Below are 12,707 nucleotides of genomic sequence, written 5' to 3'. Positions count from 1 at the left end.
GTCATCATGTTGATTTTCTATGTTGTTTTGACTGCAGCGACTCTCTGGTGCACAAGGGATTATGGGATACATCAATAGGGTGAATACTAATAGTTATCGGTTATCGTTAACTGTAATAAAGATACATTTTTTAGCAGTTTATCGGTTTAGCATCATAAAAGAACTTTTCAGTTATCTGATTAATGGTTATCGAAGCTAACTTTTTGGTTAGCTGTGCCTGTTGTGTGTTGGGGGGTTTGGCTGGACATTTGGGTGCTGTTTTCTTTTCTTTGCTCTCCAGGTGGTATGCAAACTGTTTTTTTCTGTGGAGAAGGTGCTGGCGGAAGAGTCCTTCACCCTCATCAGAACTATTGGCTGCACCTGTGGAGGATGTTCACGTGCAGGCCTAACAACTTGCAGCACCTGTGGATGATGCTCACGTGCAGACTTAAAGACTTTCAGCTGAAGCAGATAATGAGATGGCGTTCTGCATTTAAGCCATGAGTGATTTGAGCAGAATTGCCGGGAACTCGACCTTGTGACGTTCGGTTGAGAGACGCTGAGGACCGCGCCAGGGTTTGACACATCATGCCTGTGAAGGAGGACGGGTGAGGGACACATGCTGTCAGCACACATCAGAGGTGATTATTGTCTGAATATTCGTTAATAGTAATTTGGCGTTTTGTTACTCAGTATATTTGAACATTGATGAGAATTGTGCAGTTTGCTTCTCACTGCCGTGGCGTACGGATTGATGATCCTCCACCTGTTGTGAGAAGCTGCTCATTTACATAAGGCTTAAATTCAGACCTGAATGTGTTGCTGATAGTGTGTGCCTCTGAAGGATATTTGTTGTAGCTCTGTTGACTTACCTCACCTTTTCCGTCCTTCACAGAGTCAGTTTGTCGTATTCACCTGGGGGGTGTTCGGCGGTGAATCTGAGTCCAGACGTGCCGGGCTTTGATCCATTTGGGCGCTGGAGAGCGCGCCGTCCTTCACCTTGCCAAGACAGCTGACTATTTATGTTGTACACGGATTATTGCACATGAGGGGGAATAAATTTGTTTCTTGGAACCGCTTTCTGGTTATTTAGCGCTGGGCCATTGTCAGATGCTGGTTCGGTTCTCTGATCCGCGTCAGCACATAACAGTGCCCACCACTGGTTGTAGCAGTATTGGTGATTATCCTATAAGTTTGCCATTTTGCAATTTTTTTTTTCTAACAGGAGCCCAACCAAAGCCGAGCCAGATGCATGTGGACAGGGGGGTTTTAGAAGCATTACTTGATGTTTAGCCAAACAGCAGATTCTAACAATAGCTACATTGTAAAGTGAATAGCAAATAATAGCTGTCCATCCATCCATCCAATTTCTTCTGCTTTATCCGGAGTCGGGTCGCGGTGGCAGCAGCTCAAGCAAAGCCACCCAGACCTCCTGATCCACACACACCTCCCCCAGCTCCTTCAGGGGGACCGCGAGGCGTTCCCAAGCCAGCCAAGAGACATAGTCCCTCCAGTGTGTCCTGGGTCTTCCCCGGGGCCTCCTCCCGATGGGACGTGGTATCCAGGGGGCATCCAGAAAAGATGCCCGAGCCACCTCAGCTGGCTCCTGTCAACATGGAGGAGCAGCGGCTCGACTCCGAGCTCCTCCCGAGTGACCGAGCTCCTCACCCTATCTCCAAGGGAACGCCCAGCCACCCTGCGGAGGAAACTCATCTCGGCCGCTTGTACTCATGATCTCGCTCTTTCAGTCATGAGCCAAATCTCATGACCATAGGTGAGGATCGGAACATAGATCGATCAGTAAATCGAGAGCTTTGCCCCCCTACTCAGCTCTCTCTTCAGCACGACGGTCCGATGCAGCAACCACATCAATGCAGATGCTGCACTGATCCGTCTGTCAATCTCATGCTCCATCCGTCCCTTGCTCGTGAATAAGACCCTGAGATACTTAAACTCCTCCACTTGAGGCAAGGACACTCCACCGACCTGAAGAGGGCAAAGCACCTTTTTCCAGTCAAGAACCATGGCCTCAATTTCGAGGTGCTGATTTTCATCCCAGACACTTCACACTCGGCTGCAAACTGCCCCAGTGCACGCTGAAGGTCCTGATAATAGCTGTCTTTAATCTGTATTTCAGTATTGACTTTGTAAAAATATTAAGTTAAATGATATAGAATTTTGCATTCCACTTAAAATTTCCAGCCACATCCTCCATCACAATTGTGAAGGGCAGTACAAAGAGGTAGGAGTCAAACCAGCTCAGGGTAGGTCCTGATAAATCCAGCTGAAACTGTGTGAATTGGATGATTTAATTGTTAATTGTGTCAGAGTTTGCTGATAGGTTCAGGAGAATGACTTCTCTCACTGGGAGTAACCGATGCTACAGCTATTTCAGTGCAATGATCACTTCAGTCCAGAATGGTTCAGGTCAACCAGCTTGCTGGCTGACACTGATTCAGAGACGTGATTACTGCCTGTGTGTTCAAGTGTTGTGGATAAAGTAGGGAGCGTTTTCAGCCTGAGATGGCCTGAGCCTCTGTTTCTTGAGTAGTGCAGTAACCTGCCTGACATTTTACCTGTAAAGAGGCAACATCATAAGCAGTGAAAGAAATGCATGGTTGAAGCAAACTTGGGTTGACAACTGCTGGAAAGGTGAATTTCTTTTTTCTTGCCAGTGGTATTGCTGAGTTTGTCATGAAAGTAAGACCATTTCTGACACTACTAAAGACTGAGATCATGTGGGTCGACAGAATTATTTAACTTCCTTTCAGCTGTCCTCAGGTCAAAGTAAACAATAGCATATACAGTTCTTTTACAAAAGGTCAACTATATTGTCTTTCATCTCTCAGTGAAAACATATGTTCAGTGGACACTAAGTTATTGGGTTGTGTTTATAAAATAGGTAGCTCACATTTTTTCAAGGGCGGTAATAAATTATGCAAAGTTTCTATACTGGGTTGAAACGGTGTGAGAGTCCAGAATGTTTTTAGAACCTTAAGCCTGGGTCCCACCGAATAATAAGCCACGAATAATGAGCCACGCATGGGTGTGTCAGCGATTATTCGAAGAATGACCCACGTTTTCATCTATCACGTATCCGCTACTAAGGTGCCTCTATGTGCCTCTCTGTACCACGCATGTGCCATGTAGCAGCTTCTAGTGAGCCATGACCGACCTGTCATTAGAGCCTCAAATGTCTCGCATCAGCCACACTAAGCCACGTCGCGCCCTGATAGCGCAATGTTGGTGTACGTTTAGGCATGGGTTTGGACCAAACCTCCAGCCCTCCCACACCTGGCCCCTTTAAAGTGTGGGTTTTCAATTCACAGATTCATAGAAGCCAAATGCAGTCCAAAAATAGACACTCCAGTACAGAGCCATGGTTGTGTGCTGTGCGTCAGGGTGCAGTCCACCTGTAATGCACCAGACCAGCTAGAACCGAACCAAGGGTTCCTGGACAGCCACCTCTGTGATCCTCACTGGCTCGGCAGCTTGCTGGCTTTATTTCTTCTGCGGCTTTAAACAGACACACCATGATCCCACTTTTAACTTTATGTTTGTCTGTTTATTTCTGCAAAATTGCTCTTTTGCGCGCGGTGCCATTCTGCATACAGAATGAGGTAGCCGCTTTATTTACATCCACCTGTGGATCACTTTAAGTATATATATATATATATATATATATATATATATATATATATATATATATATATATATATATATATATATATATATATATATATATATATATATATATATATATATATATATATTTCTTCCACAGCTTACAAGTCACCATGATACAACTTTTAACTTTGTGTTGTGTCTTCAAAATCAGTCTTTTGTGCGCTCTCCTTCTGTGTGGCTGCACAGCTCTGCTTTTAGCGGCTTCACAGGAGTTATTTCTTCCGCGGCTTTAAACACACAGCTACTTTCACACAGTCATCCAAATTTTAACTTCGTGTTCGTCCATTATTGACTGAAAAATCACTCTTTTGTGAGCTGTGGTTCTGCTGTGTGTGCCACTCCAGGACCTTGAAATGCTTCTTACGGAGCCCCTCCTTAGTTGCCCTGGCTGTGTGTTTGGGGTCATTGTCATGCTGGAAGACCCAGCCATGACCCATCTTCAATGCTCTTACTGAGGGAAGGAGGTTGTTTGCCAAAATCTTGCAATACATGACCCCATCCATCCTCCCTTCAATACGGTGCAGTCGTCCTGTCCCCTTTGCAGAAGAGCACCCCCAGAGCATAATCTTTCCACCCCCATGCTTCACAGTTGTGATGGTTTTCTTGGGGCTGTTGTTATCTTCTAAACATGGTAAGTGGAGTTGATTCCAAAAAGGTCTATTCTGGTCTCATCTGACCACATGACCTTCTCCCATGCCTCCTCTGGATTATCCAGATGGTCACTGGTGAACTTCAAACGGGCCTGGACATGTGCTGGCTTGAGCAGGGGGACCTTGCTGCCCTGCAGGATTTTAAACCACGACAGCATCATGTGTTACTAATGTAATCTTTGTGACTGTGGTCCCAGCTCTCTTCAGGTCACTGAGCAGGTCCTCCTGTGTAGTTCTGAGCTTTCTCAGAATCATCCTTACCCCACAAAGTGAGATCTTGCATGGAATCCCAGACCGAGGGAGATTGACAGTCATCTTGAGTTTCTTCCACTTTCTAATAAATAATCATAACAGTTGTTGTCTTCTACCAAGCTGCTTGCCTGTTGTCCTGTAGTCCATCCCAGCCTTGTGCAGGTCTACAGTTTTGTCCTTGGTGTCCTTAGACTGCTCTTTGTTCTTGGCTATTGTGGACAGGTTGGAGTGTGATTGATTGAGTGTGTGAACAGGTGTCTTTTATACAGGTAACAAGTTCAAACAGGTGTAATTAATACATGTAAAGAGTGCAGAATAAGAGGGCTTCTTAAAGAAAATTAACAGGTCTGTGTGAGCCAGAATTGTTGCTGGTTTGTAGGTGTTCAAATATTTATTTGCAGCAGTAACATACAAATAAATTATTTAAAAAAATCATACGTTGTGATTTCCGGATTTTTTTTTTCTTTTTTTATTTTGGATTATGTCTCTCACAGATGAAAATTTCAGACCCCTCCATGATTTCTAAGTGGGAGAACTTGCAAAATTTCAGGGTGTTCAAATACGTTTTCTCACTGCAGATGTTTTACCTGCCCCTGCTGGAATGGCATGTGAGTCCAGAATGTAATTATGAATGTCCATTGTTTAGTGTTGTTAGCTAATATATGTAGTTTGTACAAAAATATTAGTCCTATCAATGTTTTTTTTCCCCCGTGTCGCAGACTGAATGGTCCCCCTAAAAATCAGTCCCCCGATGACGTGGTTCATGGATTAACACCTCGTTTCTGCTTCAAACTGCACTCTAGTCATCATCTATCTCAGCGACAGATATCTGAAGCTTTTGTACAACAATCATTTCCACATAAATTCAGCATTATTTCGTTAGAAAAGATGAAGTGATCAGAGCACCGCGGCTAAATGAGTTGCTAGCTGATGTGTTCACCGCACGTCGGACATTTAAAAGCGTCACTGATTTACGTCTCGTTTCTGCGTGGTGGCCAAGTGGTTAATGTGCTTGGTTTCAGTGCAGAAGGTTCCGGGTTCAAATCCCACCCCTGCCACATTTCCCCATGCAATGTGGAATTGCGTCAGGAAGGGCATCCGGCGTAAAACCTGTGCCAATTCAACATGCAGATCCACCTTGGATTTGCTGTGGCGACCCCGAGTGCAAACAAGGGAGCAGCCGAAGGGACTTACTTACTTTTCTGCTTAAAACAACCTCATTTCTGCTTACAACCGACGTTAGAATGATTTAAAAGGTTTTACGTTTATCATCTGATGGTTAATAATCCCATTAATCCATTTAATTGATTTGGGTGAAGAGACTCCCTCAAACGTGCTGCTGTGGTCCAAAATGATGCATGCGCAGATGCAAAAGGCAGACCGATTTTTAGGAGCGGACCGTTCGGTCTGCAACACCTGCGTTCATCCTTGACCCAAAATACATAAGCATACCAAACGGAAAATGTCAGCTCTCCCCGTTTTCTCTGTGATCAAAGCCATACACACACATGCATAGAGAGGCCACTTGGCTTTTATAATATAGATATAAAGCACAAATTAGTGTATTGCATAACTGCTCAGTCCCTCAAATACACCACAAGAAATCATCACTTTTATAACCAATTGGCTTTCGAAAAGTCTGAAGTGTTTGGAAATGTTCTTGTATTCATCTCCTGAGTTCAGTTATGAACAACCAAAGTGTGTCACCCTAAGACAACGTGAGGAATGAGGGGAACCACCAAGAGACCTACAGAAACTCTGAAGGAGTTGCAGGCTTCACTGGCTGTCACTTGGAGAGATGATCCATACAACACCTTTTTTTCCACTGCATAATCAGTCATAGATTGATTTTGGAGGGATAAAGAGGGGATAAAGAGGAAAATATAAACAAGGCAACCTTGTAGCCATTATCCGTCGTCACCATAGATATGTCTTCTTATTAAAGTTGGGAATCACTGAATGGGAAGCACTGTGCAGCTTTTTAAATATGTAACATTTCCAGTGTATCTTTCATCAAGTATTATTCAGTAGCTTGGATCTAATTTATGTTGTACTATTACTGCGGAAACCATGAATATACATACATTCATGGTTTCTATAAGGAATACGAGGTCTGTTAGAAAAGTATCGGACCATTTTATTTCTTTCAAAAACCTGATGGATTTGAATCACGTGTACTTGCATGAGCCAACCTTGAACCTTCGTGTGCATGTGTGAACTTTTTCACACTTGTCGATTCCATCATTTTCTGGTAAGCAGCCTTAGTGTGAGGACATGTGCAGTGGGCTCGTGGATTTTCATTTCAAGGAAAAAGACGGAACTACTGGAGCAGCGCATCATCAAATTTTTCCAGAAACTGGGTGATAGCCAGGTGGAAACCATTCGGAAGATTCAGAAGGCTTTCGGTGATGATCCTCTGGGTATCACACAGATTAAGAAGTGGTACAACCGGTTTAAAGACGGCCGCACAATGGTGGAGAGCAAGCCATGCTCCGGTCGGCCATCAACATGCTGAAATGACCAGATCATTTCCAAAGTGAACACTGTGGTGATGCAGGACCATCGTGTGACTATCTGAAAATTGCGGAAGAGGTGGACATCAGCACTTTTTCAGCACATTCCACTGTGACAGAAGATTTGGCCATGAAAAGAGTGATGGCGAAATTCATGCTGCTGCTGAAAAAAGCAAAAGCGCCTCCGTGTTGAAGTCTCACAGGACATGTAAAGAGTGCAGAATAAGAGGGCTTCTTAAAGAAAATTAACAGGTCTGTGTGAGCCAGAATTCTTGCTGGTTGGTAGGTGTTAAAATACTTATTTGCAGCATTAACATACAAATAAATTATTTAAAAAATTATATATTGTGATTTCCGGATTTTTATTTCTCTTCTCTTATTTCTATATTTATTTCTCTCTCAGTGGACATGCACCTAAGATGAAAATTTCAGACCCCTCCATGATTTCTAAGTGGGAGAACTTGCAAAATTGCAGAGTGTTCAAATACTTATTTTTCTCACTATATATATACATACACACACACACACACACACACACATGTGGCCCGGGAAAGAGCTTTTGCCTCTGCGACCCATATATATATATATAATACGAGCTGGGGTACCCGGCGCTGCCCAGGTTAACCTGTTTTAGACATAAGCCAAATGCCAATCATTTCAATCAAAACAGTTGCCCAACATTTGTTTTTGTAATGGTGATGTCATAAATATAATAGTTAATGGGCTAAAGTTTGTCCAGCAGAACTATAAGAGGTGGACTCTCCAAACTAAGTGAAAATACTTGGTTAAAAGACAAATACATTTGAAGTCCTTCATGCAGACTTTGTTTTGCAATCAAATTTATAACAAAATTACACACAAAAGGTAGGTAACAGTAAATGTAAATATCAATTAATCAAAATTGAGGTAGTTGTGTATTTCACTGTTTTTACATTGCAATTTTACAAACATAAAATGAATGTATTCAGCCAGGAAGGCAAACTGGGTTGTACAGGACAGTCAGGTGCTTAACAGTTGAGAACATAAAGTAGATGAAGGAAGGGATTAAATAAACAGAGACGGCCAACACATACGAGGTCTGTTAGAAAAGTATTGTACCTTTTTATTTTTTTCAAAAACTATATGGATTTGATTCATATGTTTTTACGTCAGCCAAGCTTGAACCTTCGTGCGTATGCGTGAGTTTTTCCACACCTGTCGGTTGCGTCATTCGCCTGTGGGCAGGCTTTGAGTGAGCACTGCTCCACCCCTCTCGTCGTCGTTTCATTGCGAGGAAATGACGTAATGATTTGGGCTTTTTTTCCATCAGAATTTTTTCAGAAACTGTTAGAGACAGGCAGCTGGAAACCATTCAAAAAATGTATCTGGCTTTCGGTGAAAATTTTACGGGCTTCACAGAGAATAAGGAGTGTTACTACAGCTTTAAGGATGGCCCACAATGGCGCACGGTGCGCCGTGCTCCGAGCTGCCATCAAGAGGCAGAAACCACCACATCATTTCTAGACGGATCGCTGTGTGGAGCCGGGACCATCGTGTGCAATTTCTCTGGTTATCACAAGAGCTGGACATCAGCCATTTTCCGGCAGATTTCACTTTTAACAAGAGATTTTGTCATGGAAAGCCGCGCGGAGGCTTCGCGCGTCACGTCGGATTCGCTGATGAAGTGAGACAAAGGAACACCTCCGTTTCGGAGTGTTAGAGGACAAGTTGGGACATGCCTATCTCGGCTTTCAGTGCTTTCAGTCGAGTGAGTATAAGAGGAATTGTGGAGAGCTGAACATGTCCCAACTTGTCCTCTAAATTTTCACCGAAAGCCAGACAAATTATTCGAATGGTTTCCAGCTGCCTGTCTCTAACCGTTTCTGAAAAAATTCTGATGGAAAAAAGCCCAAATCATTCCGTCATTTCCTCGCAATGAAACAACGATGAGAGGGGTGGACCAGTGCTAACTCAAAGCCTGCCCACAGGCGAATGACGCAACCGACAGGCATGGAAAAACTCATGCATGCGCACGAAGGTTCAAGCTTGGCTAACGTAAAAACATATGAATGAAATCCATATAGTTTTCAAAAAAATAAAAAGGTACGATACTTTTCTAACAGACCTCGTATACAGGGCTGGAAATTTAAATCTGCCTGGTCATACCCACAGCCGGCTATTTTGGGGGTAAGTTTCAATTCAACTTTTAAAAAAATGATACCAGTTTGTTCCCCATGTCATGAGGATTCAGAATATATATATATATATATATATATATATATATATATATATATATATATATATATATATATATATATATATATAGTTTTTAGAGCTACATATTATTAGTTTGGGAGTTTATCCCAGACAGACAGACAGACAGACAGTCGTAGCCCTTTATGTATATACAGTAGTGTTCAGAATAATACTTGTCAGGATTTGCCCTGGCCCAGGGTTCATGTCGGGGTTTTCCCCTTATTTGGGTTTAGGGTTTAGGCCAATGAATCAGAATAAGAATAAGTTTGTTGCGATCTTTTGTATCCACGTCCCAGCCTTTTCTCTTGTCCTGTTTTTGCCTTGTCGTGTACCGACCTAGCTTTGTCTTTCAGATCTGCTTTTGCCTCAGCCCAGGTACTTAGTCACTACGTGTTACTGAACCCTGCTTGTTTTTTGATCACGGCTTTTGTCTCACGTCCGCTTGTACCTCCGCTTTTGTTGTCTGCCAACTTGTGTACCTAACCACTGCTTTGCCTCCTGATAAAGTTTTTCTGATTATTCCATCAACTCTGCCTGTGGGTCTGCATTTGTATCCTTCACCTTCTGTGCCACAAGTTCTTGCAGCCTGACAGAATGAACTGGCCATCATGGACACAGCAGACTCAACCCATGCCACCAAGAGGCCAGATCTGGTTGTTATTAAGGAGATCTTCTCTGATCTGGAATTTTTCTTCGTCTGCTTTCGCGACTGGCCCTCCCCGAGGGAGAAATTAGATTTTTTGCACCAGGCTTATAAATTTATTGAGTCAAACACCTGGCTATACGAGGTCTGTCAATAAAGTATAGGTCCTTTTTATTTTTTTTCAAAAACTATATGGATTTCATTCATATGTTTTACGTCAGACATGCTTGAACCCTCGTGCGCATGCGTGAGTTTTTCCACGCCTGTCGGTGACGTCATTCACCTGTGAGCACTCCTTGTGGGAGGAGTCGTCCAGCCCCTCGTTGGAATTCCTTTGTCTGAGAAGTTGCTGAGAGACTGGCGCTTTGTTTGATCAAACTTTTTTCTAAACCTGTGAGGCACATCGAAGTGGACATGGTTCGAAAAACTAAGCTGGTTTTCTGTGAAAATTTTAACGGCTGATGAGAGATTTTGAGGTGATATTGTCGCTTTAAGGACTTCCAACACAGTGGGACGTCACGCAGCACTCCCAGGTGCCATTGTCAGCCTGTTTCAAGCTGAAAACCTCCACATTTCAGGCTCTATTGATCCAGGACGTCGTGAGAGAACAGAGAAGTTTCAGAAGAAGTCAGTTTCAGCATTTTATCCGGATATTCCACTGTTAAAGGAGATTTTTTTAATGAAAGACGTGCGGATGGATTGCAGCGTTGGCTCGCAGCCGCCGCGACGCTCTGCCACAGGAAAAACACCTCTGTTGGAAGCCTTAAGGACAAGTTGGAACATGCCCAACTGTTAAACAATTTCTCATATACTCACTCCACTGAAAGCCATCAAAAGCCGCCTGGATTTTACAAATGGTTATCAACACAGAGGTGTTTTTCCTGTGCCGCCGCACCGCGCCAGCTGACAGTGAGTCCAACTGGACTGATGTTGAAGACGATGACGACTCATCAGAAGGGGAGGAGTCAGCACTCCAGGACGCAATCACATTCCTGTTCAAGATACAGGACTTATTTTTTGAGTACCAAGACAGTCAGTGCATGTCCACTGAGCAAGCAGAGGGTATTGTTGGCATTAGACCAGGTTCTGCAGGCTGAGCCAGATTTTTTGACTGTTTTTCCTGAGCTAGCTGACCTAAAAAGACAGTTCAAGCAGGGGCAGGTACCTCCATGCATCGAAGAACCCATGGATTTTTTGATTGAATCTGACATTTATGCCTCCTGTACCGAAGCACCATGAACAATAATTCTGTCCAACGCCACAATCGCACCTCTCCAGCGCACTTTTGCGCAGAAGCCGGCTGCACCTAATCATCCCAGAGGACCACTTCCACGGTCGCGTACAGCACCAGGTCCAGCCACACCCACCGAGAAATCTCCAGAGCCAACTCTGCGAAAGCCTCCAGTGGCACCAGCGCGCACTACTCCGGAGCAAGTGGAGCCGCCCATGCCCACTAAGAAATCTCCTGAACCCACTCCAGGAAAGCCTCCAGCAGCACCAGCGCACACTACTCTGGAGCAAGTGGAGCCGCCCATGCCCACTAAGAAATCTCCTGAACCCACTCCACAAAAGCCTCAAGCGGCACCAGCGCGCACACATGAGGAGCAGACCGCGCCCACTAAGAAACCTCCGCAGCCCACTCCACGAAATTTTCAAGCGGCACCAGCGCACACACGAGAGTAGCGAGTGCAGCGGTCCGCGGCCGCTGAGAAACCTCCACAGCCCACACCATGCAAGTTTCAAGCAGCACCAGTGCACACACGAGAGGAGCGAGTGGAGCTGTCCATGGCCGCTGAGAAACTTCCACAGCCCACTCCACCACAGTTTTGAGCAGCATCAGCGCACACACACCAGGAAGTGGAAATGCCCACACCCTGCACCTGGTCTGCGAGGACGTCTCCTGCATGCGTACCACCGGATGAGCCACTTACGCCCCTTTTTCGCTGGCTGAAACGAGTGAAACGTCCGCTTTGTCACTGTTCTGCAATGCACTGAAAACGATCACCGCACCCACGTCAAAGGACGCGCCGGTGTCTCCCAGTACACCGGCTGGTTCATCAGAGGTGCAAAGTCCTTCATAACCTCCAATAGCAGGTATTCTTCCATGTTCATCAGCAGCACCTGCAGTTTCTTCCATGTCCTGCTCGTCAGCTAAAGAACTAGCTTTACTGACTGCTCCAGAGCTACCTCACCCTACCCAAGCATCAGCGTCATCCTGGAAGATGGTCTCTGAGAACTCCACTTACTGGACGGTTAGTGTATCACTGTTTTTTGTCTTGGTGACATTTTTCTGTTTTTCTTTCTTTTCTTTTTTTTTCCAGCCGTTTGGTGAATCGGTAGATGCCCGTCAATTTCCAGGGTGGTTCCTGCTCAATCAATGGGAGAGATTATTGCTAACCAAGTGCTTAATGTTATGTTTTTGGGTTGTTTTGTTGTTCAGGCCCTCTCTCAGTTTCAGTCCTGTTTGTGGATTGACAAAATCTTCGCATTATAATTTAGTCAAGTTGTTTCTATGGTGTTTGAGGAAGTCCTCCAGTGTGGATTGTCCTCTCAGTTTGTCTAGTCAGTCTCCTCATTTTTTGCTTTCCCTTTGTAAGCAGATCGCTGGATGTAGTTTGGTTATGTTTCGTGGTCCACTTAGTGTTTCTTTATGTTGTGTTCTGTGCTTTTTATGTCTTTTGTTTAAGCACATTTGTCTTTCCTGTAATCTTTCTTTTTGCTCTTTTTTTAGTTGTTTTATCAATAGCT

This window comes from Thalassophryne amazonica, chromosome 2 (genome assembly GCF_902500255.1).
Source record: "Thalassophryne amazonica chromosome 2, fThaAma1.1, whole genome shotgun sequence".
Taxonomy (NCBI): domain Eukaryota; kingdom Metazoa; phylum Chordata; class Actinopteri; order Batrachoidiformes; family Batrachoididae; genus Thalassophryne; species Thalassophryne amazonica.
This window is presented reverse-complemented; position numbering follows the sequence as displayed.